The sequence below is a fragment of the Hermetia illucens genome, chromosome 1, assembly GCF_905115235.1.
Source record: "Hermetia illucens chromosome 1, iHerIll2.2.curated.20191125, whole genome shotgun sequence".
Lineage (NCBI taxonomy): Eukaryota > Metazoa > Arthropoda > Insecta > Diptera > Stratiomyidae > Hermetia > Hermetia illucens.
The window spans coordinates 63,470,136-63,490,623 of record NC_051849.1 but is presented as its reverse complement, the minus strand read 5'-3'; the positions used below and the strand labels follow the sequence as shown (position 1 = coordinate 63,490,623).

At 45.0% G+C, this 20,488-nt stretch overlaps 1 protein-coding gene across 7 annotated transcripts in view; it reads right to left on the bottom strand.

Moving 5' to 3' along the window:
- Positions 1-20,488, bottom strand: part of LOC119648308 — a 680,254-nt gene that overhangs the window by 599,737 nt on the left and 60,029 nt on the right. The window lies entirely within an intron of this gene.

The window sequence follows — 20,488 nt, the reverse complement described above, 5'->3', positions numbered from 1 at the left end:
CTGCGAATTTGTCACTCGCGTAGGCTATTTCAGCAATAAATCTAAATTGGTCCGTTGCATACGTTGCACTCATTCGTTTGTCCAAACGCAGAACAATGAAGTGATCTGTGGAATTTGTAACTATTCACAGGCAGAATATTGGTAACTGTTGGAATTTTCATAAATGGGAAAGTCGGATATTAAAATGTTGACCTTTCGTTCAAGTTTTTTTGGGTCTTATTTAAATTTCAGCTGCTATGAAAACACAATGTTTCAGAGAAAAGATAAAATAATCGGATTTCTTTCACCCCACGACTGGGTAACTAGGACAAGAATAATATTGAAAGCTGATAGAGATCCCAGAGTCCCGAGAGCACTTGCGGAAGCAGAAGTGCAGAAACAAACCCCTCACATCGCCTGAAACGAAACAATACACTGAACAACCTGTGGAGGGATACATTAAACTTGCACTATGAATAGCTCCAGAGATTGGTTTCACAAATCGGTACCTGTAGAATGTGGGGAGGTACACCATCCATCAAACTGGAAGAAAGCAGCATTGCTCGACGGAATCAGGGGAGAATCGTTTTCGAAAATGAAGAGACAAATTTATAGTGAGTTGTTGATGGAGTAGCTTTTACAGTAATGTTTTGTCATTGATGAATGGAGGAGCAAAAACCGTCTGCAACTATTTAAAAAGATATGATATCAGTGTTCGTGATGACGCTATCTGAACAAGCTTTGTAGATATGTCAACCGGAAAAAGTTGAACAATATCTAGGTTAACACGGTTTTCACTTTCGTGCGTAGCAAATGAGTTCTACACGTATGCACATTAAATTTCCTTTTAACCAACCTGACACCACTTGAATTGGACTTCCATGCTTTCATTTCACTGAATAGTAGACGCTGATTAAAAGGAATCAATCAACATCCACCAATAAAAAATTAATGTCAAAAACCCAAAAACACTCAGAAATTCATTTAAATGCTTTAATTTTCAATATAGAGACAAACAAGATATCTCAGACGTAGTGAAGCACCCCGCCCTCAGGCTTGATAGATAGGTATCAGTAGCAGCTCCGAGGATTCTAATGTGCTGCAAACTACTACTTGCAAGACCGTAACTGTTTTGAAAAGGGGAGCAGAATCAGCCGGTTCAGATCCTCAGAGCCAGCCCGTCATGTTTCGTGATGGCTAGATATGAGTGGGCGATGATCTATAGACCATCCTGGGTGGCCGGGTTCGACCAAAAGAGATGAGCTATTCTACAAACCTTGACCGCAAATACTGCAGTGTTCCCGGATGAGGTGGTCTTCGCGGAACACCATTTATCCTGAGCATGGACGTGAACCGCTTCTACACGCATTGGGAATGCACTGAAGCACGATTTGTTTGTACAAATTTGCCCTCAAATGTCTATACGTTTGAGAACTCCAGGAGCGTCAATTATATTATGTGAATGGTGTAGCAAAGGCGTTTGTCCAGTCAAGAAGATTGTCAGATGGTTGTAATGTTTCTAAGCACACGCCTATTGAGGTCGTGCTGATTAATAGGAATCTAAATGAAAGTGTCGGTACCCCCTTACGCTGCTTCGTTGGAACACATATGGTTGTCACCGGCTGAAATATGTTGCTGGGATTGTAATGATGTCACGCTGAAGAAGCCGGAAGAGAAAGCTACGAAGATCTCATGTGGTTAACAAATGTTCTTCGCAGTAAGCAGAGGGAAGTCCGTCACCTGAAGAATTGATTCCAAACGGCACGTGCTCAATGTTAAGGCAATCCTCTTGTAAATGTTGGCAAACTTAGGCTCGCTTGCGGGCGAGGTATTATAAGGAGACGGTCAAAGGCGAAGCGTGAATTGGTACCCACGATGGAGCATAAAACCTGGGAATCACCTGCTGCACGAACGATAACAATTCTACTACCAAACAATATATCCAGTTCCACGTGGTGATCGCTGGCCTTAATGAAAACCTACAGACGGCTCCCATAGTTTACATAAACACACCAACGATCACGAACTACGGATTATTCGGTTAGTAGTTTCGCACTAAGTGGTTGCTGGAAGTACCTGGTCTGCGTGGAAAGCGATCCACAAACAAACGTGATCCTCTCCAGACGAGACCTCTTTCAACCAAACTAACGACATGTGTCTTGATGAATGTCAGAATATATAGGGAGGCCAATATAGAGTCGAATAACTACCTCGTTGGCATCGTGCTGCGTGCTCGAATAAAAACACTGCCTAAAATTCCCTCTGAAAATCAAGTGAGAATGAACACTGAAGCCATCCGCAACGCAGCTCTCCGTAACACCTATACCGGGTAAATAAATTCCGCAGCAACCGCAGTGAACTGAGGTCCTGGCGATGAAGCATCAGCAAATTATCAACACGAAAACCTGGAAAACGTTATCGTTGATACGGCCACAAATATACTTAGCTCCAATCCTGAGAAAAGACTGAACGGCTGGTTCGACTATGAATGTAAGCTAGCAACGGAATGGAAGAATGATGCATACCGAGTAATGATAAACTCTCAAAGAACGCGCGCACGCGCAGAGATCTACCACGAACTTTGTAGAGCGAAGAAGCGACATCACAGACAGAAAAAGGGACCAATCTGTGAACTCGAAAACTACAGGGAGCAACGGCACCAAGAATAGAAGTTTTGCCAACAAATACAACAGGATGAAGGCTTAAACACTTCGAGACAAAGAGGAAAATCTCATTTTCAACGAAATAGGCTTATTGGAGCGATGGAGCGAGTACTTTGGTGAACTACTCAAAAACTAAAATATCGGCAAGTTGCAAGTCGCGCCTACTAAAGATGAGAAACGAATGCTGCCACCACCAAGCATCGAAGTAGCAGTCCGTGCAATTCATCGGCTTAAAAATCATAAGCCGCCAGGAGCCGACGGAATTACAACCGAACTAATTAAATATGGAGGCGACCAACTACACCAAGCGGTTCATCAACTGATGCGAATCAACGATTGGCAGCCAAGCATTATCTGTTCCATACATAAAGAGAAAGATATCACGCAGTGCAGCATTTACAGAGATAACTCGTTCCTGAGTGTCATCTAGAAGATATTCTCCGCTATCTTGTTAAGTCAGATAGCCCCATACACTCAGAAAATTATCGGCCCATACCAAAGAGGCGTCCCTTCAAATAAATCAGCAACAGATCAGGTTTTCTCTCTGCAACAAACAATGAAAAAACTGTTCAACATGACTATCAGTGACACCATCGCCGACTTCAAAGTCGTCTATGATAGCAGGGTAAAACTGTACACCATGAGAAAATCCGGTATCGGTATGACCCTGACCAATCTACGAGCCCACATAAAAACAGCAGAATCACCATTCAATATCAACAACGGTCTAGGACAAGGGGATTCCTTATCATGGATCCTCTTTGACCTGGCCTTGAAAAAAGTGATCCATAATGCTGCTGTAATTACGAGGGCATCGTCCTCTTCAAGTCCTCCCCCACTTCTGGCCTATGCCCACGATATCGACATTATGGGAGAAAGAATAAAGGCAAAAGGAAGCACAGAGTGACGACGTCACTACCAAAGAACAAAGAAGGAGCAACATCACTGGTCAAATGAGAACAGAACAGAGAACAGAGTGAGATAGGAGACTACAACTTTGAGACCGTTGACAATTTCTCCTATCTAGGGTCGAAAATCACCACCGAAAACAGCTACGACAATGAAATTCGCGCACGTTTGCTAACAGCCAACAGAGCCTATTTCAGCTTACAAAAACTGTTTCGGTGAAAACATCTTGATAAAGGGCCAAAGCTCTTACTATACAAGGCAATGATCTCGCCAGTCCTCAGGTATATTTCGGAGATTTGAGTTCTTAGCAAGAAAAAATTGCAAACTCCTGACCGCGTTCGAGAGAAGAATCCTCCGAAGAATTTTTGGCCTCCTACATGAGAATCAACAACTCCGACTAACGACGAAATCTATGAGTGATATCACAACCGTCTGCGGGTAAAATCCAACTAAATAGGTTGCGATGTGCGTGTCAGTTAATACGTATGGCTGGTCCAACCCGGAAAGTCCATAGCCAGAACGTGCCGGACGCTGTCTGAAGTTCCTTAGTAAGGTAAGCCTGGAACGGATACCGGTGGTTGCGCGGTTGATCATGACGAAGACACAGTCGAAGGAAGAAGACTGGAGGCGTATCTTTAGTGAGCATAGCAATGACCTTACGTGAGGGTCTCCTCTCGTGAGTGATTTTGCAATGACAGTACAGGAAACCTATAAGAGGAAAATGGATGCCGCAATAACCGCAGTCAACAGAGGACCTGAAGATGAAGCATCAACAAACGATATTCACCATCACCTGAAGAACGTTATCATGGAGACGGCCACAAAGATACTTGGCCCCAGCCGCAAAAGGAGTCCGAACGGCTGGTTTGACGATGAATGTAAGCTAGCAATGGAACAGAAGAATGCCGCATACCGAGTAATGTTGCATTCTCAAAGAACGCGGGCACGCGCAGAGACTTATCACGAACTCCGTCGAGCGGCCAAGCGACTTCACTGACGGAAAAAGGAAGCCTGGGAGAATCAACAAGTCTGTGAACTAGAAAAGTACAGGGAGCAACCACACCAGGCGCGGAAGTTTTACCAACAAGTCAGCAGGATGAAGCCTTATACACCTCGATGCTCATCCTACCGAGACAAAGAGGGAAATCTGATTTCCGACAGAATGGGCATATTAGAGCGATGGGTTGAGTACTTTGATGAGCGAGTTGGAGGTCCCGCCAACTGAAGACGACGGACAAATACTGCCACCACCAAGTTTAGGAGAAACAGTCCGTGCAATTCATCGGCTAAAAAATCATAAGTCGCCAGGAGCCGATGGAATTACATCCGAATTGGTTAAATATGGAGGCGACCAGTTACACCAAGTGGTTCATCAACTTGTGCTCAAGATATGGGACAGCGAGTCAATGCCTGACGATTGGCAACGAGGCATTATCTGTCTCATACATAAAAAGGGAGATATCACACAGTGCAGCAATTATAGAGGTATCACGTTGCTGAGTACCATCTATAAGATATTCTCCACTATCTTGCTAGGCCGGATAGCCCCACATCAATCCGCGCACGGTTGTTGTCAGCCAACAGAGCCTATTTCAGCTTACAAAGACTGTTTCGCGCGAAACGTCTCACCATAGGGTCAAAGCTCTTACTGTACAAGACTATGATCTTGCCAGTCCTCATGTATTCCTCGGAAACTTCGGTTCTTAGCAAGAAAAATTGCGAACTCTTGGCCGCGTTCGAGAGAAGAATGCTCCGAAGAATTTTTGGCCCCCTACATGAGGATGGACGATTCCGTAGCCTACACAATGACGAAATCTATGAGCGATACCATGACCGTCCGGTTGTGGATAAAATCCGGCTCAATAGGTTACGGTGGGCGGGTCACTTAATCCGTATGGATGAAGATGATCCCACCCGGAAAGTCTATAAGGGTCTATGGTAGAAAAAGAAGACGAGGCAGACCCTGCCTAAGATGGAGCGATGGCGTAGGTCAGGACGCCAGACAGCTTTTAGGGATATCGAATTGGTGGACCTCTACGCAAAACCGGGATGTCTGGAGTTCCTTATTAAGGTTGTTACGCCGTTGATGAAGATGAGTACACTGAGATGAGTAAACTGCTCTACGCTTAAACCAGCGCCGTCAGCGTGTCTTCCTGTATGTCGCACGCTTTCGACGAACGCTATGCAGATATTGTTGGGTTGTCTTCCTTTCGATCTAAATGTAGTCTGACGTGACACGACCTACAGTATCACAAAGACGTACCTTTGCAGCAAAATGACTTAGTTGACTTGCGGTCAATAGGTTGTTAGATTAAGATCTAAGTGGCAACTTAGATGGGTCAAAAGTGGAAAGTCCGTGAATTGTGCGGCTGCCAGAGGAAGTTCTATAGTGAATTTTCTGCTGATGGGTTGCGTTTTGTGTGGGATAGATTCAGAGAACTGGTCTCATATCCTCTGCAATTTTAGCCAGTGCCTTGTTAATAGTGATATGCTTCTAATGCATACGCGCAGTCTACCTTCCGGCGATACGGGGATGAGCCCCATAGTGGCTATGGTAGGCAGTTTCATGTGTTTTCTATTAGTGTTATCTTGTGATGTCTTATGTGGTGTGTTGTACGGCTAGCGTAGTTGACTAGAGATATTGCGATTCTTCGAATCGGACCGATTCCAGTCAACCCGTTGGGGAGTCCATTGCCCACATACTCGAGAAGGCGTGATTCGGCAAAGGACTCATCTGAAATGGCTCTAACCACCGAGAACATATACCCCATGAGGATTCCTGGAGGATGTGGTCTCGACCCAGTTATTTGCGGTTAGCCCCTTGTGGGAGTTTCATGGGAGCTGCGGATGCGCCCATATCGTAGGCGACGCTCATTGTAGACTCAAACGTGGAATTGCGCTGCACAACTCGGGCCCAATACCCCTCAATTGCAGCAAAGGTGTTAAATAGGCCTCGCCTCCATGTTATGGTCTATGTTACTGCTTGATTCTATGATTCTAAGGTGAACTTAAGAGAGCTTTCCAGTCAATTTCCAACAAATATAGAAACACACTATTATACAAATATATACTACTAGTTGGAAAATTGGAAATCCCACAGCAAAGTTCCTCGTGATGCCCGGCTTGCGGCTAGCGTACTCCATTGGGAATGCCTACAGTTCCCGAGGTACTTCCTCGGGGGGTTCCTACAGCTGTAGGGTCTCACGTTATCTGACGGCTCTGCACGCTGCAACGCACACGCGGCTCTTTGAATTGTGTTCAGTTTGATTCTATTGTACTCTTCGCTCTGTGTCTGCCTCATAATAGAACCGTACGTTCGGATGAGACAGACCACGGCCGTGTACATAAAGAGGACCATCCCCAAGCAAAGACCCTGTTTCCCTACAAAGGTCCTCTTGAAGACGTAGTCGATTATACAGTACTTTTTAGTCCTCAGTACTGTGTTGAGCCTCCAATTTAACTTAAAATTGGCGGAAAGAGCCAATCTTTTTTCATATACCGCCATTTGCAAAAAAGGATGTTGACGTGCCGAGCCACTAGAGAAAATTGCTTTTAGCTTGAGTGATGCGACCTATTCTGCTATACGAGCCACCTTGTGAGCTGAGGCGCTTTCAAACTCACAGAAAGCATGATCCCAGTGGACATTCTGGCAAAAGGAATGTTAGTGCTGTGCCATGCAGGACGTAGGTTACGGTCATATGATCTAGCAATGCGAATATGAAGCGTCGGTGGACACATAGGTTCGTTCCCAACACTATTTTATGGGTTGAGTGGAAATGCAAGGAAACCAACTACCACATTACCCTGCCCCTCGTGGGACACGGTGGTTGCTACAGGAAGTATCTGCACTGCTTTTGGCTGGATGATTGGCTAAATTATTCTGGATACAGTGACGACCCACAGAATCCACAGCATATGATTTTTACTGCCCAAGCGCTGGGAAGGAGGTGGCGTGGATGCTAGGGCCGAAAGGGAAATGACTTATGGTATCTTCCGCAATTTCCACAGATCAGGACTAGCTGCTGAATAAAGCACGGAGGAGCAAAACTAGACTAGAAATACGAGTGCTTGAAAGCGAACCCGCCTCATCCAAATGGTGCACTGCGGCTGCAAATCAGGGAGGCCAGCATCTTATTCATATGACTTAAGATGTACTAAATTTGTGCGAAATTAATAACTTTGAACTGCTGTAATTTTAGCTGGATTTCAAGTATTATGTGCAATACTATCTTCTATGCTGTTGTAAAATTTAGTGCTCCTAAAATGAAGTTGAGAGGGATTTACCGGTCAATTTTGAAAGGTTGATAATATACTATTACTGAGTTTATTTGCAGGTTCCCTCTCAGACACCACCTTGTCGTGGTAGGGGAGACCGTAGTAGTTTACTATTACACTAAGGATGTCCAACACATGAAGATGGAAGCAGCCAGAAAGGATAGTACATTAACTCCCTTAATGAGAAGAACTGGAAACCAGACCACGGCCGGTCTGTCGTTGACACTGTTGCTTAATTCTGGCACAAAACGTGAGAGGAAGGATCATCAGAATAAAATTTTGAGCCACAAAGGAGATGAGATTACAAGGTTGCCAGTCAGAACCTTTTTTCCATCTCTACCAGCAAAAGCGGAAGAAAGCTGTGAAGTGGCGTGAACGCAACCGGTCTAACTCTCATATGTAGATACAGATCCATGGAGCCGTAAAACTAGAAGAACTCCCAACCGAACACAACAGAAGGCACTGCAAAAGAAGTTGAAGTTTCTTGAGAATGAGCACATGGGCGTTGCTGTTTTACGAAGTGTGGCGATATCTAGAACGACGTGGGGTGTGCCCTAACGTTAGTGGATCCAAGAAGAGGTAAAGTAATTGACCTAACAATCGGCAATACAAAGCTATTAGAGTTGATTAGACACTAACGAGTGTTAGATGAGATCTAAATCTCAAATCACCGTTACTTAGAATTTAGTCTGACTATTGCAGGAATCCCAGGAAAACGGATAAAAAAAGTTCGATAAAGTTATTGGCAGCAAAGTGGAACTCCCTAGGCGACTAAGGACTCCTTCGGCAATAGAAGATCAATTGGAAACTCTAAACAACACACTTCTAGAGTGCTTTGAAGGAGCTTGTCCTGGTAGAAACTAGAATCGCAGAGTTTCAGAAATCAACCGGACGTCTTCTGAATCGTACTTGCATAAGCAATAAGAATGAAGAATCAGAGAGAACTCACAGCATGAATAGAAGAAGCTTATGAAACATTCGAAACGAGACTCCTTCAGAGCATACTGTATACTGAAAGAAGAAAGTGAGATTTGCAGGCTGGGGAAAGTCTTAAAAAGGATGAGTCGGCAAAGTTAGACTCTCTTAGAGAACCGAATGGAACTTTCACGAACTCCAGGCTGGCAGAAAGTACGCCATCCGGAAGAATGAGTGTCAGAAGTGGAAGAGAGAGAATTGGTGGTTTCTGTGAACCTTCCAATACAAAGGGTGTTGTAACGGAATCGAAACACTGCGAAAGCGGTTGTAATGAATGAAAAAGCGAGAGCTGCCATACTATCCTTTGAACACTTGAAAGCATCTCGCGTGGATGGCGCCTACTTAGCGATGCTAAAGGAGGGTATAGAGCACTCAGAGCAACTTCTAAGAAATATTTTTCTAGCATGTCTTGCTCTGGGCTACATGCCTACTTCTTAGCAGAAGGCCAAGTTAGTGTTCACACCGAAGGCTGGGAAAAATTAGCCATCCACCAAATCCAAAGAACTTCAGACAATCAGCTTAACATCATTTTCACTGGAATGTGAAGGAAGACTGGTTGGGCATCACTTCCATGAGAAGACGCTAAGGTCGCACCCAGGGAATGAAAACCAATACGCTTACTAGCGTTGAAAGTCCGGTGCGTAAGCATTTGGCTGTGTACCCTTCCAAAAGCTCCGCGATGCCGCCAGAGAGCATGGTGTTGATGCAACGTTAATTACGTGCTATGCTATGGTAACTCGGAGATTACTGTGCGCTAAGGCACCCACGAGATGTGCTATCGCCACTTCTGTGGAGTATGTTGATCGGCTCACCACTATGCAAATTTGCCAATACATGGCCCACCAAATAAAGCCACAATGGAATTATTTACAAACAGGAGAAAACAGTATGGTCTTTGCCTTCCAGAGATGAACTCCCGAAAGAAGTGAAATATCTGAGAGTTATTTTAGATAAGAAGCGTCTTTTGAACAAACATTTAGAGGTAAGGACGAAACGAGCTCTCACAGCTTTACTTCGACATGGGGACTTAGGACTCAGGTAGTAATGCATGTATGTAATATATGTTGCTGTTATTCGCATCCCTAGTGTGGTGGGTTAAGGTGAAACAAAAGAGTTTTCTCTGTAAGCTAGCCATACTTCAAAAAACTATGTGACTGTATATTATCAATGCGCAGCTGTAAATGCATTACTCAATTTGCAGTGCTTGAATATATTTATTCAGAGCACAGCAATGAGAGACTAATTCGATTAGACCTATGGGGAAACAATGATGTGGGAGGCACAGAGCACTGAAAGAGTGATTGGGAGAACTGAATATAGTTCAATATCTTTTGATTCCCGGAACCTCATACATCTTCCGTAACCGTAGCCGTCTTCGTCCCTCTTTTAAATTTGGAAACTTGGGTGTTAAACCTAAAAAGAGGAGTCTGTGGACCATCAAGAGTGGGAGCAAGTTGCTCTCCATTTGGTCCGGCCCGACATCAAATCGATGCGGACTTAGGACTCCACCGATCCCTAAAAAAAGAAATTGTTTAGCTCCGGCCAAGCTTTTGGTCCGAACTGTAGGCGGATTTACGTAGAATATAATTCGCATCCTTGTCGTGCTTTGCGAATTATAAAAGGCAATGCATAACATCTGCGAGCCGCTTCGGTCACGCTGCTCCCAGAGTAGAGGTGAGCAGCGTCTAAAGAATTGCCTCTGCCCTGGTTAGAAACCGTAGCCGTCTTCGTCCCTCTTTTAATTTTAACTCATACATCTGCTTGATGAAGTTATCTTGAAATGAAGAGAGCTCGGAGAAACCGAAATAATACATGCCAGGATATACTGACGTCTTTTAAACTGGTAGCTCACAAACAAAACAGGATTCTGAAGTAGGAGCCAACCTCTCGAATAAAAACGAGAAATAGGTTTTTTCTTCGGATAGTATGCAACGGTTTTCAAGCTGAAGTGTATGTGATCCTAAGCGCGGCAGCCTGCGTAATTGATAAGTGGTTGAAGAGCAGCTGCATCGCAATCTGTAGCAATGGTCAGGCTGTATTGAGAATGTTGAGCAGTCCCCTTACCATTCAGTAATGTAGAGGCCTATTAAACTCTGTTCCTCGATTTAATACGGTGGAACTACTCTGGATACCTGGTCACTGTGGTGTAGAGGGAAATGAAATCTCGGATGATTCGTCGAAAAAGTGTTTGATTTTCCCCCTGCCTGGACCGGAACTAACAACTGGGGTGTCAGTAGTATTGGCTAATGCTGCTATCAAAACTGGGAACAAGATTTCCATAATGACACGTGGAAGAGTTTTTAATGCTGCTAAACACACCATTGGCCCATACCAAAGAAGCTTCACTCCAGGCAAATCAGCAACAGATCAGATTTTGACCCTGACTAATATGCGACGCCAGACAAAAGCAGCAGGATCACTCTCAAGACCATTCGATATCAACAACGGTCTACGACAAGGGGATGCCCTATCATGCGCCCTATTTAACCTGGCCCTCGAGAAAGTCATCCGTGATCCGGAGGTAAATGCAAGGGGCACGATCCTCTTTAAGTCCACCCAACTACTGGCCTATGCTGACGATATCGACATCATGGGAAGAACGACCCGAGACGAACAAACTGCCTTCATCCAGATCGAGCAGGCGGTGATTGGCGCGAGATCTTGGGCTGCACATCAATGAAGGCAAGACAAAGTATATAATGGCAACGTCAGCACCAAAAACCAACCAACCAACAACATCACACCGCGCTGGTCAAACAGGAAGAAGAATAAGGATAGGAGAATACAACTTTGAGACCGTTGACAATTTCTCCTATCTAGGGTCGAAAATCACAACCGATAACAGTTACGATGATGAAATCCACGCACGTTGTTGGGAACCAACAGAGCCTATTTCAGCTTACAAAAACTGCACCGCTCGAAACGTCTCACCATAGTGTCAAAGTTCTTACTGTACAAGACAATGATCTTGCCAGTCCTGCGAACTTTTGGCCCCCTACATGAGGTTGCACGATTCCGTAGCCTCCATAACGACGAAATCTATGACCGATACCATGACCGTCCGGTTGTGGATAAAATCCGACTCAGTAGGTTACGGTGCGGTGGTTCTGAGTGCTCAAGGGTTTTTCCTCACCCACCCAAAAGGCGACCTGTTTTCTAAACTCCTTACAATTCCATATACGAACTACAAAAAGAATGTTCCTCGTCCTTTGGGAATCCTAGTATTTGATTGACATCAACACTTTGCTCCGCATTAACAACAAACGTATACATAAATCTGTTTCCTTGCTTTTTCGCTGTTGATAATCCAAGCCCTCCAACGAGCAAGAACGGTCTTGCTAAAGTCCCCTCTTCCAAAAATAGATATATCAATGCCACCTTAACTTTGATAACAACCTTCAGTGGCCGAAAAATGTATTTGAATTTTTTATGTGTGCATGCACATCTTTAAAACAACAAAAAAATTCAGATCCACCCATAGTCGTTGGCAGTATCCATATAATACTTCGATTCCACTGGCATTAATAATAACTTTTTCAGCAGTCAGCACCTGACTCGGTTTAATATTAGAATAGATGCTGCCTTGCATACCACCCCCATTGGTCAGCCCCGTGCATGTAGCAACAGCAGCGCGGAATGAATAAATGAACAAAAAGCGAAACATCTTCATATTCCAATGTCAGAGAAAATTATATTCTTCCAACATGAACTGTGCTCATGGCGATGACGTCGTCGAAAGACTCCTGATGGACGGGATGCTGCTATTTTTATTGCATTCTGCATATAAAGTGCATTTTTGCATGAACCCACGTAAATGGGGATTGAAAAATTTGAAACGGCTGAACGGGGTGGAGGATCTGCCCGGAAAATTCGATTGACTTCATGGTTCGCTGTTGTTTGATAAAGTTGAACAACAAAAAAAAGGATTTTATGCTGAACTATAATATTTTTTCTATGTAAATTCACTGCAATGAATATGTTTTTTAAATGGAGCCACTATGGACTGGCAATAAACCATTTATTTTGTTTGCTTTCGTAACCAATTCTGACTGGTTGACACCCGCTAGATTTATTTGAAATTTCCACCGGAGAGAGAGTGAAATTTGCGTAAAGTTATGTGTTAAGTTTACTTAATTAACACTGATTTCCAAAAAAAAATTATATTACCAATACGGGTTATGAATGCATTCCAGTTATCACTCCCGAAAGGACCAAAAATATAAAAATATTTTATAGTCTAGGGCACATACGTATTGCAGTCATATTTTGACTTCTACGTGCTGCACATACCTGTGAAGGCAGTCCGTGGCCAACACTATCCATAAAAATTGAACACGATCTTCCAAACATATGGACAAGTTGCTGGAATGGTTGACATTACCAGTGCACGGTTGAATAAAAAGGATGTCAACAGCACGATAGTTTGGCTAACTGAAAAATATCTAGTCAACCCAGGGATTAGGAAGAGTGAAAGCGTAGATAGATAGTCGACCCAGTTTACTCCATTGCACCGTTCACCCGCAAAGAAAGTTTGTATTTTTGAGTTGAATATTGAGAGCTTTTTAACCAAACAAAAATAATAAAAGGATATAAGGCGATATTCTGGATCAAAGTGGTGCAGGATGATAATGTTTTGGAAGCAAACCTTCCTTTTTTTCATTTCTTGGAAGATCGGATATCCTAAGTAAAAAGGCCCTTAATTGCGAGGACGAAATGCTAGTATGAAACTACGTGACATCTTGAAGGGCGTTTCATATCATTAGCAGAAGGGTGCAATCCCAAGACAGATTCCTGGAAGAAATCAAAAGTCGTCAATGCCGCATCAACTATAGATTCGGCATGGGAACATGCCAGTACATGTGCACTTTTGCGAAGGTCATAGAGGACGAAACGTGAGTGTTCCATGGAGAATACACATAAATTAATAAATCGACAAAACAACAGGGAAGGAGGAAGAATTGAGTGTGTTTGTGCGCAATACAAAAATGCAAAGAAAGAGGCAGCGAGGGCTGACATACCCGATGTGACACCGGGGCGCCCAAATAAAGAGGAAACCTTATCAAGCGGCGCGACTGAGCGTGCAGAGATGGTGACTCCAATACCTTGTAGTGCCCCTGTTCCCAAAAAAACCCAATCAGAATCGCTAGTCCTCAGGAGATGGATTCGGACAGAAGCCGAATGCAAGTTCAGTCGATGATCCTAGGTAGAGCCGAATAGGTAAGGCTCATCAGGAAATGCGCAGCAGTGGTGAAGCGTTTGCGGTCGGCAACTTTCCTCCAGAGGAACGTCGGCAAAGCGAATGCGATCGGCAACTTTTCTCCAGAAGAACGTCAACAAGGGCGTCAAAAACGGGCTCATGGAACTGGCGGAACTATTGGACCGCATCCTCTTCTAAAGGCAAACGTGGAGAGCAACGGAAAACGATTAGAGAACAGAAACAGCCACACTCCCCGCTGAGAACGCTGCTTGCGTCAAACAGACCGCAGATAGCCCACTACAAGGCGAACTGGAGAAAAAGGGAAAGAGTACGAGGTATCTGAAGGAGATTTTATCGTAGTAGTTTCCAGCGCCCAAAAAAAAAGGCGAAAAAAGAGAAAGGAAACAACTGACTACGCCGCCAAAGATCCGGCTGTCCAAACGACTAGCTAAAGTACGTTCTGCGAAGTAGTCAAGGGGTTACTGGGGAAGAAGGCTATTGTTTCCAGCCTAGAGCCCATGTACTCTCTAGAAATCCGGGATCTTGACTGCCTCACAGAGAAGGTCGAAGTGAAGGAAGCGATAAAGCGTGAATGTCCAGAGGTAACTAATGCCCAGATAGGTATCGCCTCTGTAAATGATCAAAGCCAATTAACTCACTGTGGTGAAAGTCCCCGAGCAATATGCGAGGAAACTCCTCAGCCGCGGGAGAATCCAAGATGGATGGGTAGTATGCTACAGGCGTCTGGACTATGGACACACGTCAGCAGCTTGCAAAGGACCGAACAGGAGAACAATATGCCGGATATGCGGCCATGTGGGTCATCATGCGAAGACCTGCAATGAAAGCGAAAGTTGCGTTCTCTGTAGGGATCGTGGCGCGTCTGGTGAAAACGTCGCACACACTGAGGCCTAAGGACGGTGTCCAATCTTCAGGGCGGAATTGGAAAGGGCTAGGGTGCGAATGTCATGATCCGCATTTTACAAGTTAACATGCACCGCAGTGCAACCGCTCACCAGTTGCTAGCACAGTTCGCTGCGGAAGTAAATGCTGATCTAGTGCTAATTAGCGAGCAATACCGAAACAAGGACCCGTCCTCATGGCATCTCGAGTTATCGGGCACCGCTGCCATCTGGGTTCGGGATGACGTTCGAACTCGTGTTCTTGCCGAAGCTCGAGGGAACAGGTTTGTCTGGATCCGATGTTTAGGGATAACGTTTTTTTAACGTTTACCTGACACCGAACAAAACGATACCAGACTTTCGGCGCCGGCTTGATGCTCTGGAGGACGCCGTTTCGAGCACGGAGGAAAACGGATTCTAGAAATGGCGCGAGAGCCGGGCTCGTAGTTTTAAACGCCCGATCCAAGCCAACGTTTCCGCACCCAGGCTGCGAAGGAAGCATTACTGGCATCACTTTTGCGTCGGAATCTCTGGCATCATCGGTGGACGGGTGGCAAATCCTGTAAGACTCTCAGCAAGTGATCACCAGTACATCGCGTTCGAAGTAGTTGACACTACATGCCGACGAGCACCAACTCGACGCTCACCCTGCCTCTGGTATGTCGCGAGGGTGAACATCGAGAAGTTCGTCGAAGCTCTTGAAGCAGGCAGAGTCGCGCTAGAGGGCCCTCCGGGGGGTGGAAGCAACGCAGTTGACACCGTCGTAAATTTAGTGTTGAACCTGATAACGACGGCGTGTGAGGCTTCCATGCCCCGGAGGGGCCCCAGCCACGACAAGCCTTCTATGTATTGGTGGACGGCAGAAATTGTCGACCCGTGATGATGTCGATGTCAATAGTGTGGAAAGCGTCGAAGATTGCTTCCTTTTCACAATGAGAGAGCTCGAAGCGGTTCTCATTATGAAAAACGAGAAGGCGCCAGGACCTGATGGATGAAGTTTACAAACTGGTGTTCCACCAACGGCCAAAATTGCTGCTGCACGCGTTCAACGCTTGCTTGAAGGAGGCCATTTTTTCTCGTCGCTGGAAAGTGGCCAGACTCGCGCTTATCAGCAAGGGTAAAGGAGATCCCGAGCTCCTGCTTTGTATGCTTGACACGGCCGGCAAACTGCTGAAAAGGCTTATCAGGAATAGACTCGCTGAAGCGATCCGCGCTGCCGAGGACTTATTCGCAAGGCAGTTCGGGTTCAGCACAGAGAGATCCACAGTGGATGCTATTATGGAGGTGGTGGATGCGGTTCATCGAGCCGAGGCGCACAGCCGCGAGATGGGCAGATATGTTAGACACATTGGAAAACTGGAAAGATTATCTGAAAGATCGCTCCTTGCTCTATGAGACTTTCGAGGGCTAGAAGAGGATGGAAATCACGTCGGGAGTAGCACAGGGATCCATCCTAGGACCGGACCCTTGGAACGCTTCCTACGATAGTCTGCTGAGACTCGATATGCCCGAAGAGTCGCGCCTGGACGGTTATGCAGACGACGTTTCCGGACAGACTGTTGAACAGGCACAAAGCTGACTTGACATATTGATGCGACAGGTAAGCAGATGGATGACTGCTCACGGTTTCAACCTTGCGCTGGAAAAAAACCGAAGTGGTCATCTTGACCAGAATGAGAATCCCAACCCAGCGTCCCATATCGATCGACGAGTTAACTATAGAGTCAAAACCAGTGGTTAGATACCTTGGTTTAATGCTCGATTCGAAGATGAGCTTCTTCGAACAAATCAAAGCAGCAACGACCAGGGCTGCAGCTGAAGTCTCGGCCTTGAGTCGGCTAATGGCGAATGTTGGGGAACAATATCTACTAGGAGACGTCTCCTTATGGGAGCAACACAGTCGCTTCTGCTCTATAGCGCAGATGGTGTGATGGTGGTCGCGGGAGTAATCTCCGTTTCCCTCCTTGCCCTGGAGCGTAATGCTATCTGCCGCCGTAAGGGCCAAAACTGAAGAAAGATGATTGCCCGTGAAGAACGTCAACGCACCCTTACCGAGCGGCAACAATTTAGACCTATGGCTGAACCGAACGCGCGGTGATTGATTACTTTCTTACCCAACTTCTAAGCGGACATGGAGGTTTTCAGTCTTACCTGCACAGGATTGGCAGGCACAATCTCCTGATTGTGCGACAGCTTATTGTTGTGGGAGTCCAACACTCTGTGCGTAAACACATTCATCTATCCTACTCCAAAAAAGAAAACATAGACCGAAAAAACAGAATCGAGCAGGAAAGTGGACCTGCTACTCATTGAGGAGGAGAACTTGGCGGCCTAGACCTGAATCACTTTGGACATAAGACGAACAGCAAGTTAGAAGGAAGTGCCATATTGGAGGAGGACGACGTTAGCCTGACATCGGAGAACATTAATTGAGCCAATAGTCAGCTTTAAGATACCCCAGCTAAACCTCCACCCTACAAAATCTGCATCTGCAGTAATTACAAGAGCAACTTCCTCATAGTAAAAACCGAGAGCTTCCCTCATTCTTAAACCCAGTTTAAAATATATGTATATGTCTTTCAGAGTTTTTGATTGGAGACTCCACAACTGTCCAAGTTTCATACCAAACCAGCGGGAGACACCGATAGCCAATCATCACAGAGGTCTGCTTCCCGGAGACGACAACCGGATCCCACCCGAATGAGTCGTCCTACGAGAGCAAGTCCGTGCCAATTCCCATCGACCATAGAAGTTATTACAGGTAAGTGGCGGCTACCTTCTGGAATTTATCCTCAGTAATGGATTCGCCCTGCGAGTTGAGGCTAACAATCTGCATATATCGAAACTTTATTGCTACCGAAACGTCAATAACGTCTCGGATAGGAACTCGCGCTGACGATCTTTAGCTATCAAAAACGGACTACGATTGATTTATGAGATGTGCGCACGCTCCTCGATAAAGATATCGAAAGACCCAAGGGCTATCGCAAGGCTTGCTTTCTTGAACTGGAGGCCGGTTTCTAAGAGGATTCTGACTGCAAGATTCCGTGTTGTGCAACAACGGAGATTTCCGATATAGTGAAGAACGATGCTTTCTACACGCAGTTCAAGGGGGATTTCCTAAAGGTGACATTGCCATCGTGATGGGTGATCTGAATGACAAGATGGGTTCTGATACAACCACACTCGGACATGTGATGCGGAAACACAGTTTTGGTGACCGTAGTAATGGTGGTGAGAGATGTATGAATTTCAGAGCTTCCACCGCCTGGACATTTGTGGCACATTGTTTGTACATAGAGCACATAACATTAGTTGGACTTCAACTAACCGACATGGTATGATTAATCAGATTGATCAGCGGCATATTTAATATTTGCTTTCTGGATGAGAGAGAGGAGCTGACCGCCACGAAAGGAAGCATCATTTAATGGTTGTTTACCATGGCTTGCATCTTGGGTCTGGCGCCATCAAATTTGGCGTCATCAAATATGCTTTCGAGTGCTACTCAGAAAAAAAGTCATCTCGTCCATCAATGCACTTAAAGGGGGTAAAGCCGCTGGGTTTCAAGGTGCCTCGCAGAGTTATCGATCACTGTTCCTACAGCCAATTGTCCAATTGTCTGTAGCTTGTACTACATATGCATTTTAGCCAGTCAGACTACTCACTTTCCTGTGATATTTGTTTTGAACTTTTTGGGTTTGCGATTAAATTTACATCGGTGGTGAGACAAATTTGAGCTTTCATACTATTGTATGTATGGGGACTCCGCTTTGAAATTAATCAAGAACTATGTAACTCACTACATGTGTGTGCGTTCACAATTCCCACTTTACCACAAAATTTCGAGTAACAGACAGACAGACAGCCAGACAGACGGACAGACCCGTGAGGAGTCGACAGGTGACGGATATATGTAAAATACGCCTTCATGTACTATCTCTTTTCTGGCTGTTCATGAGCTAGTGTTTGCATATCTCAGGTGCGTGGACCAAATGGCTTCGGCAAGGGTACCCAGAACATAAAACCACTATAGAAAATGTATCTAAAAGGTAATTCACGATGCAGGAGCTTAGAACCGCAGTATCAACCTGGCCATCGTGGCATTCAATGCTACAAGTGTTTCAGATGTGAAGAAGGAGGTGTTCAAGCAAAGTACCACTTACTGAGAAGACGCGCCCAAGGAGAAAATGGCCATACTAGTTAGTTAATTCCGAAAAACGAAACTAAAAGTATTATACTAAAGGGAGGAAGCCAGTGCCAGAATCTCGACGAAGTAAATTCAAATTTATACTGCGCTCAAAGAGCAATTGGAGGATTTGGGTGAAGAATCTACAGTGGCCACAATGTGACCACCAGTGAAGCAGCACAGGCGTTATTAGAGATAGAAAAAGTTCGAATCGGATGGGTTTGTCTGCAGTTTAAGATGGCCAAACTTCATTAAAGAATTGCTTTAGTTGCCTTATGTTTGGACACGCGAAGGCATTGCATCAACGACTTTAAATCGGTCCGATCAATGCAGAAGGTGAAAAGCCATATTGCTAAGGATTGCAATAGAGACCCTCCACCCTCCTCCTATTGTAAGAAAAGAAGGACGCGATAAGTTGCCCTGAATTTAGGAAGGCGTTGGTTGCAATGTTTATTCAAATAATATTCTACGGTGGCTCAGGATTTACTTGAGTAGAGCACCCACGGAATCTGAGCTGTAAGTTGCCATCGTAAGTTAGCGATACATGAACCTTCACGGTAGCGTATAAATCACAGATCGCCTAGTTCTATGCCCCAATCTCGCATTGTCTCAGTTTGAAGATATATTGGAAAAACTTGTCCGTGACGGAAGGGATGAAGTTCGAAGGTGGATTTAATGGGTGGAACCTGGAATGGGAAAGCAGAGAGAATAATGCCAAAGGGCTGAATTCTATTAGTTATAATTCCGGTGAAGTTAATGTAAGTACCTTTCAGGAACGAGAGTCTGCTTCAATCCTAGACCTGACCTTTGTTAGCCATGCACTGAGGCGTTACATGTCCTGGCCGGTTAACGAGGCTACACCCACCGAGATCATCAGGCCGTAACTAAGCAGACAGCGACACGGTAGGTAAACGGCAGAAGTTAGTACTATTGCCTAAGGCTGGTAAACTTGCAGGTAAGCCAACCTCCTATACACCTATATATCTTTTAAACATTCTAGGAAAAATGCTAGAGTGAGCTATCCACAATCTAAATATTGTGTATCCCGCTTGTTGAGAGCGTAGCAGGCCCTCTCAGACAGACAACAGTATGGGTTCCGTAAAGCCAGGTGAACCATTAATGTCATCATATTCATTACCGACTTGGCCAAAGAGGCAATTCTCATGCAAAGCGCTGTTAAGAGGTGGCTAGAGAGTTTTGGTTTAACGCTTGCGGAGGAAAACCGAGGCGGTTCCCCATTACCAAGCGCCGTAAAAGAAACTATACTCGCATTCAAATTAGGAATCATATCATCATTTCCAAGCCTGCCATCAAATATTTGGGAGCGATGATAGACCGACGAAGCTCAATTACAAGCAACGCCTGCAGTATGTTTGCGAAAAAGCATCTAGTGGCAGTG